The sequence below is a fragment of the Phyllostomus hastatus genome, unplaced genomic scaffold (genome assembly GCF_019186645.2).
Source record: "Phyllostomus hastatus isolate PE091 unplaced genomic scaffold, TTU_PhHast_1.1 phas_scaffold_1066, whole genome shotgun sequence".
NCBI lineage: Eukaryota > Metazoa > Chordata > Mammalia > Chiroptera > Phyllostomidae > Phyllostomus > Phyllostomus hastatus.
The window spans coordinates 12,880,087-12,892,443 of NW_025334004.1; the positions used below are offsets into that span (position 1 = coordinate 12,880,087).

A 12,357-nucleotide genomic window follows, 5' to 3' on the forward strand; every position below is an offset into this window, starting at 1 on the left:
CTGATTTTTAAGAACAGTTTTATTACCATATAATTCACATACCATACAATTCACCCATTTACAATTGGTACAATTCAATGGTTTTTAGTATATTCACAGATGTGTGCAATCGTGGTGCTGAATTTAAAGGAGGAACACTTTGGATGTAAATTCTGGAATAAATTCCTATAATTTAGGCTGTAAATGAGGGAGATCGAGTACCTTAAAGACCAGAACAAATCCTCCACTCTCGCCCTCCTGAGCAGAATTACAAAACGGAATGGGAGCCGCAAAGGTGCTTTGCCGACAATACCCACCAGGTGGCAGCAGGACTCTTATCCTGTTTGTCAGTAAAAAAGCAGATGAACCTGTTTGGGGGTCTGTGTACTCATAGGGCCTTCAATTTAGGGACCATTTCTATTCCCAGCTCCTTCCTCTTACTTATTCTTTTCTTCTGTATAACTCTATAGGTTCATGTCTGGCCCTGCTAACAGGTCTTAAGCCGTGGGTATTTATCATTCTGGAGACCTACCTAAGTTGCCTTTCTATGTTAATTAATATGGACTTCCTCTGAGAAGCAGACACCAAGACCGAATAATGGTGCAAGGGTTTTAGTGGGAGACACACCTGTACCAGAAAACAGGAAGGGAGCCAGTTAGGACAGAGAGAACAGTCAGACCGTGATGCCAGTCTGGTGAAAGGAGAGAAGGTAGGAAGGTCAGGTGGATTTATGCAATGTAGTTAGCCTAAGAAAGTTTTGCCATGACCTTCAGTGAACCGAAACAAACCATCGGGGGAATTTTGTGTCTCCCAGAAAGGGCCTACCTTAGTATCCCTGCTAAGCTCCATTATTGCTTGGGCTGCTCCTAGGGTGTGAAATTTCCCAGGCTGCTCGCCTGGAAGTGTGGCGTGGGTAAATGCTGTTGGCTGACTATTCCACTGGTGAGTGGAGATCTATGAGACCCAGTCCTGTGGCCTCCATACCTTCTAGTGGAGAAGGGATAGCCTCAGCCCTCAGGAATCTCTACCAAGTGCCATCTGCACTCCCCACCACCGAGGGGGACAATTTAAATGCCACCTCTCACCTCCTGTGCTGATTTCACTCTCCTTTCCCCACTCCTCCCCGAGTGACCAAAGAACAGGCTTCCTCTCATCCCGTGTATCTGACTCTGTTCCTGTTCCCCTGGATGAGCCAAGGTACACACACCTTCCCAAACAAGCCCTACTTTTCCATAACTTTGCCTTGGGTTCCTTCTTGCTTATAGGCCCTGAAATGTGAAGGACATAATGGGACTAGCGGGGTGTTGGCTTTAGCCCTGACCCACAGGTCCAGGTGCCAACTTGCCTTGACAGGAAGCTGGCCAGCACCAGGCCCCATCCCTTTCCCGGAGTCCCACTATCTCAGATGACCCTCCTTTGGTGCCAAGTGATGGCCTCAGCCAAAGCCAAGTACATGATAGGGCAGCCATAGCTTTGCCAGGTGATCCAAAGGAGTAGATCTTGAGAGCCAGGAAGAAGCTGGCATTTGGGGAAAACAGAGGTTTGGTAAGGAGGGTGTTAGGGGAGAAGACTGCTGGGTGCCCCGCATGTCAGGGACTGACTGGGTCAATCAGTAGCCCCCATGGGCCTCCCCGGTGTTCCAGGGGCTGAGGGCTCTGCTGCCTCTCCTCTTTCCACATGGCCAGTTCTCAGCTGAGAGAGAGGCTTGGGAGGGATAGCATGAAGAGTTGGCTCTCTGGGCTGTGGCTTGAAGGGCCAACATGGGGAAACCAAGGATTTTGCAAGAGCACGTCTGGGACAAATTAACATTGCAAACCCGGAGCCCCCTGGGGAAATACAAATAAATTTCCTTTAAAAGGGAACCTAGCCAACCTCTGGCTTGGGAACAGAGGATGAATTGGCTGGAAATCCACCATGATGACATTACTTTATAGTTTACATATATTTTACATCTTGTTTGAAGCTAAGAACATATAAGGGATTTTCCGTTTCTCCTCTTGGGCACGGAGAAATGAAGAAAGGTGGGTGTAGGTGGGGAGTGGAGTAGAAGGAAGATACCCTGAGGTGACCCAAAGGGCCTTCCAGACTGGAATTGCCCGTGGGCCAGGACCCTAGGTTCCAGGGTTTATTATGGAAGCTGGATGGGGCCGTGGGGGCAGTGGTGGACGGCAAGAGGACGAGGAGGATCAGGACCCAGCAACTCTCCTTCTCACTGTCTGGCTAGCGTGTTTGTTTCTGTGCTTGGACAGAACAACTCGCTAGACAAAATCTCTGAAGTGCTTGCCACACACTGGACAGATGTGGACGATAGAGCCCCAACATAGAGTCTCCCTCCCCACCAGCCCCAGGCTGGCACAACTTTTCTGAGCCTCGTAAAAAGGGGTGAATATGTGGGTAAATATTAATATTGTCAAAGCACGTAAGTAGACATTTAAAAAATGCCAGCCCTGGCTGGTGGCTCAGTTGGTCAGAATGTTGTCCTGTACACTAAAAGGTTGTGAGTTTTATCCCCAGTTAGAGCACATACATAAGTTTTGGGTTCAATCTCCAGTCGGGGTGTGGGATGCATATGGGTGGCAACGGATCAATGTTTCTCTCTCACATAGATGTTTCTCTCTCTCTCTCTTTCTCTCTCTCTTCCTCTCTCTCTCTGTAAAATCAATAAGAACATATCTTCAGTGAGAATTAAAAAAAAAAAAGCCAAGTGAAAACCAGCCAGTGAGTTTGCTTACATGAATGTGTTTCTGCAGGAATTTGGAGAAAGCTGGCAATAGTGAAGCCATGTTTCCAGCCTTAAAGACACTGAAGTGATTTAGCTCTCTGAAGATTGCTAAAAGAAAAACAATGCTAAACAAGCATATTTCAAGCCCATTTTCTCTTCCCCTAACTCTAGGGGCCTCTCAATAAGCAAGGGCCCCTCACTCTTCCGCACCCCCGCACCCCACTTAATATGGTATGTTTACCCTCTGCAGTTATCAGATACTATCCTGCTGGCTTGGCCATTGTGCTTTGTCCTGTTTCTTTCAGAGATCTGTGCGCTCCCCAGGGGTGGGCCCAGAACTCTGGCTCCGCTCTCCCTCCCACAGGGTTGGGAGGGAATGAACTGACTTTCCCCTGGGCATGTGGAGGGCTCAGTCAACACTCAATCCCCAGGAGGACACGCTGGCTCCGAGGGTAGAATGGAAGAGCAGCAGACACTTGGCCAGGAAAGGCTAGAGGAGTTGGGGAATGGGCAAGGGGAAGGTTGGGACACAGAAGGAAGCTTGGCTCTGAACACAGCCAACTGCCCTCTGGACCTTGCAACCCTGCTGAGCCCCGATCAGCTGCTGTACTAGTGCAAAGCAGGGTGACATCAGCTGGGGAAGAGGTTGCTGTCGGGCAAAGGGAAGGCCAGGAGAGAGTGGGCTGACTATACTCACCCAATGCAGGAGGCTAGGTGACTGGGGAAGAGGTTGCTGTCGGGCAAAGGGAAAGCCAGGAGAGAGTGGGCTGACTGTACTGCACCCAATGCAGGAGGCTAGATGGCTGGGGAAAGGGTGCCTTGGGTGGAGGGGGAGAACTCTGGCCAGGACCTGCTTGTGGGGAGGGAAAGAGGGGAGGAAAGGGACAGAGTGAGGAGGTGAAGGGCTAGGGATTGGCTAAGGTCACATATGGGAGAGAGGGGTGCCCTGGTGTGAACTTCTGAAAGATCGTTGTGACCTCCCTCAGGACACTTTTAGCAACTACAGAAAACAGCAAAGGGGTGTACCTGTCTGACCATAAAGGCAGCTGGGGCATCCTTTTCCTCTCCCCACTTTGGCTCAGTCAGAGCAAGAAGACTTTCCTTTCAGCTCATTTGTCTCTTGGAGGCCCTGGGCCTGTATCTGCTTGTCCTCTCTGCATGTCCATCCTGGGTTGAATGCTCTGGGGTGTGGCTGGCTTCCCAGGCTGGGGAAAGCTTCCCTGTGGGAGGTCAAGCCACCACAGAAATCGCCAGCTTGGCCGTGGCCCCAAGACTTCTGTCTCTGCCTGCCCAGTCAGTTCCTGCCCCAAGAGATGAACTGCTCCTGGTCACGGGCACTACTCAACTTGCAGGCATACACCCAGGTCAGAGATAGAGGTGGTAATAACCTGGTAGAAGCCCCTCCCCGGTACAGGCACCAGCGTGTGCAAGTGCGCGCACACACTTGTTTTGCGTTTGACAGGGACGACCTGGGGGAGCGGCATGGGAGACAGGTAGGTCATAGCTCTCTGCACAGCGTGGTAACACAGGGAGCTGGCTGGACAAATGCACTGGCCCCTTCTCAACCAGGGTCACTCAGCAGAAGACCTGCCACACCATCTCTCTGGCCTGGGGCCCAGGAAGAGCCATATTTGAGGGTTCTAGTCAGGGACGTATCAATTTAGAGTCTCTTTCCTTCTTCTGGGCCTCTTAACTTGTCAGCTGCCCTATTCCACATCTACATCCCAACAGCACCTTCAGATTTAGCACTGTCATCTCCTCCAGGAAGTCTTTCCTGATTCGCCCAAGGTAGTATTCTCCACTATGCTGAACTACCAAAGTTCAGGACCTCCTTAGCGCTTAACACTGTGCCTGGGTCTATGTGGTGTTACCTCAACATTTGCTGAGTGAGTGAACCAATATATTCGTGGAGATGTGGGGGCCCCATCCTCTGTTTCACTCAAACTTCTCCAGAAGCCAGTCATGCCCAGATAGAATCCAGAAGGGCAGACTAGCCCAGTTCTGTCTCCTCCGGGCAAGAGGAGGGGAAGTCAATGATTCTAGCTTGGACCACGAGACAGAGAAGTGGCCACAGCCAGGGGGAATCTGCTCCTTTCTCTTGGCACAGAGAAATAGCAGGGCAAACACTGGCCCAGACCTAGGGGCTGGTTTCCACTCCTTGTTCACATTGCCCTCGTGAACAATTGCCAATGTTCACATTGCACTTCTGTCCCTCGGAAAAGCCCGAGGTAGGTTCTGACAGCCCGTGAAGCTCTATCCTGTTGCCCTTACACCATGGTGCCATCGACAGTGTGGAGGGACAGCTGCGTGGGGCTGCTTGGATCACAACTTGTCTTGGTGTGCTTATTTATCTCGAGGTGGCACTTTAATCTCAGGACATGGAGGGACTGAAGTGACAGTGGCTTGGAGAACATTTAATCCAGTACCTGTCAGTTATGGGGGAGGAGATGGGCCTACTTCTGTCACTCATGGGGTAAGGCCTTAGTTCAAGGGCATGTATTATCTTTACTTAACATACAAGCAAAGTTTGGCTTAGATCTGTGTGACTAAGTGGAAGAGAATGAGAGAAGAGTAGGTAAGGAAGGACAGAGCTTGGAGCGCAGCTGGGGCAGCAGACAGTCCGGAGGTCCCTGAGCACCTTTGGGGCTCACAGCATGTCCTTCTGCAAGCCTTACCTCCCCAGGCTCAGAGCCTTAGGGTTGTTGCCGGCCCCTCCTTGCAGGGCGCCCAGAGGGCAAAAGGAGGGGCATGTTAAGGGGACTGGCCAGGTAGCATGAAGACCTGGGAACATTCTACCTCTCTTTTGACAGCTGGCTAGGGACAATCACAGACCTTCAAGATAGATGTTCCACAAAGACCTTCATGCCGTAGTCCCAGGCATGTGTGCTTAAGTTCCCTCTTCCCAGACGTGTCAAACAAAGAGAAAAAAGAAGCCAGAACTCTTCCCCTACATGGGCCTGTATGTCACAAGTAGGCATTCATGAAAATCCCGTGAGTTCCTGGGACGAAGGTCACTTATGTGGAAAGCCCATCACAGGGCTGCTCCTCCTTTCCCCGAGCCCCCCGAAGACCAGAGCTACCTGGATGGACTCCCCGCTGTGGGGGCATGCATGGTGACTGAAGGCTCACCCTGTTTCTCTGAAGAGAGGCTGAGGGACAGAGCATTGAAAGAGCAAGTCAGAGGCTGCATTTGGAAGAGAAAGAAACAGGCTCCGGAATCTTGTTCTTTTCCATCGTCTCAAGTGTCAGCTTATTTCGTGAGCGCGGTCGGCTACTATGTCACCCCTTGCTACTGTGACATAGGGGAAGAAACTGAAACCCACAAAGGGTATGACTTTTGTTGGCCACAAAACAATGCAACATCAGTATCATAATGCCCAGGGTTCTGGGGGCTTCAACACGAACCCAGGAAGCAGAGAGACCTAATGGACAGAGTGTGCCCATGCATTTCAAAACCCTTGCTTAGGCCAGGTCAGAGTCCATAACAGGGAACGCCTTGAAAAAAATTGTAAAAATCCTCACCTGAGGACATATTCACTGACTCCAGAGAGAGAAAGGAAGAGAGAGAAAAACATCTATTAACCGCCCCACACACCCTGACCAGGGGTGAACAGGGATCGAACCTGCAACACCTTCCTTTCCCCTCACCTCCACCTCCCCACACCTTACCCCTGGCCAGGGATTGACTGGGGATCAAACTCACAACCCAGCCATGGACCCTGACTGGGAATCGAACCTGCAAGCCTCTGGTGTACAGGGCGACACTCCAACCGACCAAGCCATGGGGCCAGGGCAATGAAAAGGAACATCTTGATGGACATGGTAGATGGTTCTGCAGGTGACAGTGACTCACAGCCACAGGAGGTGAGAAAGAGAGCAGCAACAACACCCCACCAGTTTGCTTCCATCTGAAAGCTCTGGGAGTGGGCCGTCCTCCCCATCCCCCATGCTTGGCCAACTCTCCTTCAGAGAGATCATGGCATCCTAGGGAAGTCCAGTGCACTGTCACTGGGCTGCTTAGAGTGGGAACCCCAAATCACGCTTGGAGTTGAGAGATCATTAAAGAGAGGCCTCCACATTCAAAAGGCATAGATAGCACTCTCTCGCTCTCTCTCTCCCTCCCTTCCTCCCTTTCTTTCTCTCTTTCTCTCTCTCCCCCTCAGCAGTGGCCTGCTTGGGGTCACATCCTTTCCTTGCGGATAGAAGGAAATTTTGACAGAGCAATCAACGCATTGCCTCCTTTGAAGTGGGAAGAGGCGGAGAATACCTCCAACTGTCTTCCCTTCCTCAGGTGTTCCTGTGAGACAGAGGTCAGATGATGCACCAGCGCAGGTACTAGGGACAGAGTTCAGCTGCTAGGATTGTGACGGTAAGCAAAAGCAAATGAGAGCTAGGCCACAGAATTCCTCAGAAAGACCCTCACCCCTTGCAGAGGTCAGGATGGGACAAGAGGCCTTGTGACCCCTTGGGCAAGCTCTGTCTAAACACTGTCCCCAGCAAGCAAACTCCAGAAATTAACCCCACCTGTGGGAGACTGTGGGCCCAGCCCTGGAAACATCCCGAGGACAAGCCCTGATTACCATATTTGGGCCCAGAGTGGAGTCAAAAAGTCCCGGCCAGGTCATAACTCAGTGAGGAGAATTATTAGTCACAAACACCAAAGCATCAGACTTCTAGGGCAAGTGGGTAGCAATTTTTTTAAAAAGGAAGGAAGGAAGGAAGGAAGGAAGGAAGGAAGGAAGGAAGGAAGGAAGGGAGGGAAAGAAAGAAAAAGAAAGAAAAGAAAGGAAGGAAGGAAGGAAGGAAGGAAGGAAGGAAGGAAGGAAGGAAGAAAGAAAGAAAGAAAGAAAGAAAGAAAGAAAGAAAGAAGGAAAGAAAGAAAGAAAGAAAGAAAGAAAGAAAGAAAGAAAGAAAGAAAGAAAGAAAGAAAGAAAGAAAGAAAGAAAGAAAGAAAGAAAGAAAGAAAGAAAGAAAGAAAACGAACTTTGGGTTCCTCCTGAGCAAAGATGATGCCTAGAATCTCCCAAGTTTCGGCATTTAGTAAAACAATTTACTCTAAATCCCTTTATCCTTGTTTCCCTTCACCTTATATTATGTATCTGTTTACTTTAATTGTTCATCCCCCCAAAATGTGAACTCCAAGGAGGTGAGAACATGGGGCTCACTAGCCAGTGTCCCCAGCTCCCAGAACAGTGCCTGCTCCACAGCAGGAGCTTAATAAATACTTACAGCAATGAAGGAAGCACATTTTAGGAGTCCTTCTCCTGGGCTCATACTTTGGCTTCCAACCCTCCCTAGTTAAGAGGAGGCATAATTACCATACAATAAAATGAGCAGGTCATAAGTGTTTGGTTTGATGAATCTTGACACTTGTATGGGGCCCGGCACAAATAGTGCCCCTCTGTTATTACAAACTCTTTTATGACAAAATCATAAGCAGTTTGAGGTGCTGTCACACCGTTCTCAAAAGTGGCTGTAGCATATCATATTCCTGCCAGCAGGGAAGGAAGGCTCCAATTTCTCCACATTCTCACCACCACCACTGGTTAGCACCTGTCCTTTTTAATGTAGCCACCTTAGTGCATACAAGGTATCTCGTTTGGTTTTGACTTGTATTTCCCTGATGACTAGCCATGTTGAACATTTTTTCATGTGCTTTTAGGCCATTTTTGAATATTCTTTGGAGAAATACCTATTCAATTTTTCATTGGGTAGTTCTTCTTTTCTCTATTGAGCTGTAAGAATTCTTTCTGTGTTCTAGGTGTGTCTCTAAGCAGATGTGTGACATGCACAGGTTTTCCCCTATTTTGCGAGTTGTCTTTTCTCTTTCGTGATGCTGCCCACCCAGTCTATCCACTTTTTCTCTTGTTGCTTATGCTTTGGGCGTCACGTCGAAGACCGACAAGGAGCAACTTTTTATGTGCTTATTGGCCATTTCTGTATCTTTTTTGTGAAATGTCTGTTCAAGTCTTCTGCCAGTTTTTATTCAGTCATTTGTGTTTTTCTGTGCTGTGATGTATGTCCCCATTCTCCGGCTTGTGTACTTATTTCCTGAATAGTTCCTTCTGATCGCAGGACATTTGAACTTTCATGAAGTCTCATTTATCCATTTTCCCCATGTTTATTGCTTCTGTGTTCTCTCCAAAAAATCTTTGCCTGCCCAAGGTCACAAAGATATTTTCCTCTGGTTTACTATAGGAGCTTTATGATTGTGAGTTTTACCTTTAGCTCTGTGGCCCTTGTCAAATTAATTTTTATGAGCGAGTAAGCTACCGGTGAAGATTTATTTATTGCATGTGGATATCAGTTTTTTCCAAAAATATTTGTTAAAGAGACTTTGCCCTTCACATGTATTGATGTGGAATCTTTATTTAAAAATCAGTTAACCATGTACGTCTTGGTGTATTTCTGAAATTTCTAATTTGTTTCACTAATTTATTTCTGTTCACTTTTACTAATGCCACATTCTCTTGGCTATTCCAAGTCCTAAAATAAAATAGTTTAATCCCTCCAACTTTGTTTTTGTTTTCCAAGATTATTTTGGCTATTCTAAACCCTTTGCATTTCCACTTAAATTTTAGAAGCAGCTTGTTTATTTCCCCAAAGAAACCTGTTGGATTTTTATAGGGAGTAATTCTGCAAGTTAGCATTGAGTTCTCGTATCCATAAACATAACATGTCTTCCTTTTTTTAAGAATTTAAAAATTTCTCTCAGCAATGTTTTATAGTTTTCAGAGTAGATATCCTCTATATGTTGTTAGATTTATTCCTTTGTATTTGATATTTTTATGCATTGCAAACAGTGTATTTTAAGTTTCACTCTCTAATTGCTCTGTAGTAGTATATAAAATAGAATAATTTTTTATATTGGCTTTGTATCCTTGAGCTTTCTAAATTTACTTACCAATTTTGGCAGCAGGGTCCTGTCTCAAAGAGCTTAAACTTTGATAGAAGAAGTAAGGCACATGCAGGTGATTATTTTTTAAGTCTGCGTAAGAATTACTGTAAACAATGGAGTGAGCTCTCCGGAGGCCCGAGATAAAGAGAGAGCATGTTTTAGCAATGGTGAAAATCAGGGGAGGCTTTAAGAGAGGAACAGAGCTTGAATTTGGCCTTGAAGAATGAGTAATATTTTGACAGACCCAGAGGGGGAAAATGTTGGGAAAAAGGAACATGTTTAGAAATCAGTAAAAGAGCAGTTTGACGAAGATGTAAGTTACACCAAGCAGGTAGTGTGAATTAAAGCCAAAACAGGAAGTTCAGGGACAAATCACGGAGCACTTTGAATACCACATCTGCAACCTACTGTATGCCTGACAGTGTATTACTCATCTTAATACATTATTTAACATTCACAACAATTTGGGGGTTTTTTAGAGGCGATCTGCAAAATTTAAAAAAATTTTAATTACAGTTAACATGCGATATTATATTAGTTTCAGGTGTACCACATAGTGATTAGACATCTACATAACTTAGAAAGCGGTCACCCATCTGACACCTTACAGAATTACAATGTTACTGGCTGTATTCCCTGTGTTGTACTTCCCATGCCCGTGACTGTCACAATTTTGCAAAACAAATATTACTATCCTGATATTACAAGTGAGGAAATGGAAACTCACAGAAGAGGGCAAATTGATAAGTTTTTGTCCTACATTGATACCATTATAGCATGACCCCATTCTTAAATCATTAGAAATGCTTCTTACACAATATTTGTGTTGGTGTTGGCTGCATAAAACTGTATCATAGTTCATAGTTTTTATAATATTATGTATGGCAACATTTTTAACATTGTAAATAATGCTATGGTGAATGTGTCTGTGAATCAATTTATCCTCCTATCAAAACCTGAATATGCTCAAGTCCTTGATAGTGACAAATTACATATCATTATTATTTTGTATTGAATAATTAGTAAAGCTTAACATGTTTTAAGTGTCTGTTTGCCATCTATGTCCTACAAGTGCCCGCTTGGTTCCTTGGCTCCGCTATCATTTTGAGGGTCAGCTAAGTTTATCAGTCTGTATGAGCCTGTTATATATAACAATGGTTAACGTTTTGCCATGATGATGGTTGGGATGTTTTGTTTCTTTTTCTGCCCCTTGACCAAGAAACAAACTTAGAATCCAAGTCAGCGTGTTGGTTGGACTATTGTCACACAAGAGCCGCTGTATGACCAGGGCCTCGGGAGTGGAGGTGATCTCTGCTCCAAGGGGAAACAAATTCCCAGTTCAGGAAACCAAATAAATATACTCTCATATGATTTATTTGAGGTAGTTTCACCTCCCCCCCAGCATAAACATTTCTAAATTTTCTATGCTAATCAAGGAGAAAAGAGTGGTGGCTGAAATTCATGCAAACGCTGTATCATTCCATTCTAAATTATGTGTTCATCAGGTTGATGTCAAAAGTAGTGACAACTGCCCTGGTTGGTGGCTCAGTTGGTTGGAGTGTCATCCCGCACGCTGAAAGGTTGCAGGTTTGATCCCCTTTCAGGGCCCACACCTAGGTTGTGGGGTGCATACAAGAGGCAACTGACAGATGTTTCTCTCTCACTTCAGTGCTTCACTCTCTCCCTTCCACTCTCTCTAAAATCAATAAACATCCTTGGGTGAGGCCTAAAAAAAAAGCCGTGCCACTTTCCCAAGGGTAGAGCTGAGAAATGGTGGCCACTTTGGCAAACTGTTGCAGTGAAATACCCTTCTGGGTCTAGGTGCTACCTGGCTGCTCAGGGGACGACAGCCTCAGGGCTTCCAGGCTCGGGAAAACCAGGACACCCAGAGGAATGGGGTGAACCAGAGAACTTTTCCAAGCAGAGATTTGCCTTCCTGACTCTGTCCTGAATATGAACAGTTCCTTGCCTATCATAACCAGGCCCAGAAACACTTGAGATGGGCTAAATGAACAGGGAGATGGTTTTCTGTGGCTTGTTGCTACTGACACCTCATTTACGTTAAGATGGCTAAAGGGGGTCTGTTTCTTCCTGCTCTTTTAAGTTTAAGAGTCAAAATAAAGTTTAAAAACTGCCATGGTAGGGTGTGCCTCTTTTCATAGGAGAAGGTTTGTAGCTCCAACCTCCATCTCCCAAGCATACTTCGTACTTTCCTCTTATATGCTAAACTATTTATCATCTTATATGTAAACTCCATGGTATTCAACTATTGATTCTGTACTTATTTATAACTTCTAATTTGCCATTGACTTAATAACTTCTTCACACCCAAGTTCATGCTTTTCTCATAATATTCCTTCTACCATGCAGCCCTATTTCCTGGGCAGTAGCAAGGTACGGAGAGTTTTAAAGTAATAGGTGACACATTCAGAGCCATGTGATATGCCCTGGATGAACTTCAGGGAGGAAGCCCAAGCTGGGGAACCGGTCAGGTTCTATCACATTTTTCAACAATGAGATGGGCTCTGACCATTTCTCCCTGAAACTTTCTCCCCAGTCCAGACCTTTCCTGGACTCCCAGAAAGTGTGCCCCACAAGGTAGCATCTTCTTTTTAGAGAGGAGCAAAATACCCCACTTCTACATTTGTGTCTTGGCCAGACTTCCCTTTCTCTGGGAGAAAATGAATTATTACTAGCACCTGGCTTAAGTGTGCATGCATGCCAGCACTAAGTATGCCAGCAGTGATATCTATCAGAG

The 12,357-nt window shown here is 46.3% G+C and overlaps 1 non-coding gene across 1 annotated transcript; it reads left to right on the forward strand.

The window, feature by feature from the left end:
- Positions 1 to 2,687: 2,687 nt before the first annotated feature.
- Positions 2,688 to 2,817, forward strand: LOC123829189. Its single transcript, XR_006787575.1, has one exon. It is a non-coding gene; the product is annotated as a small nucleolar RNA SNORA33 (small nucleolar RNA).
- The last annotated feature ends 9,540 nt before the right edge of the window (positions 2,818 to 12,357 follow it).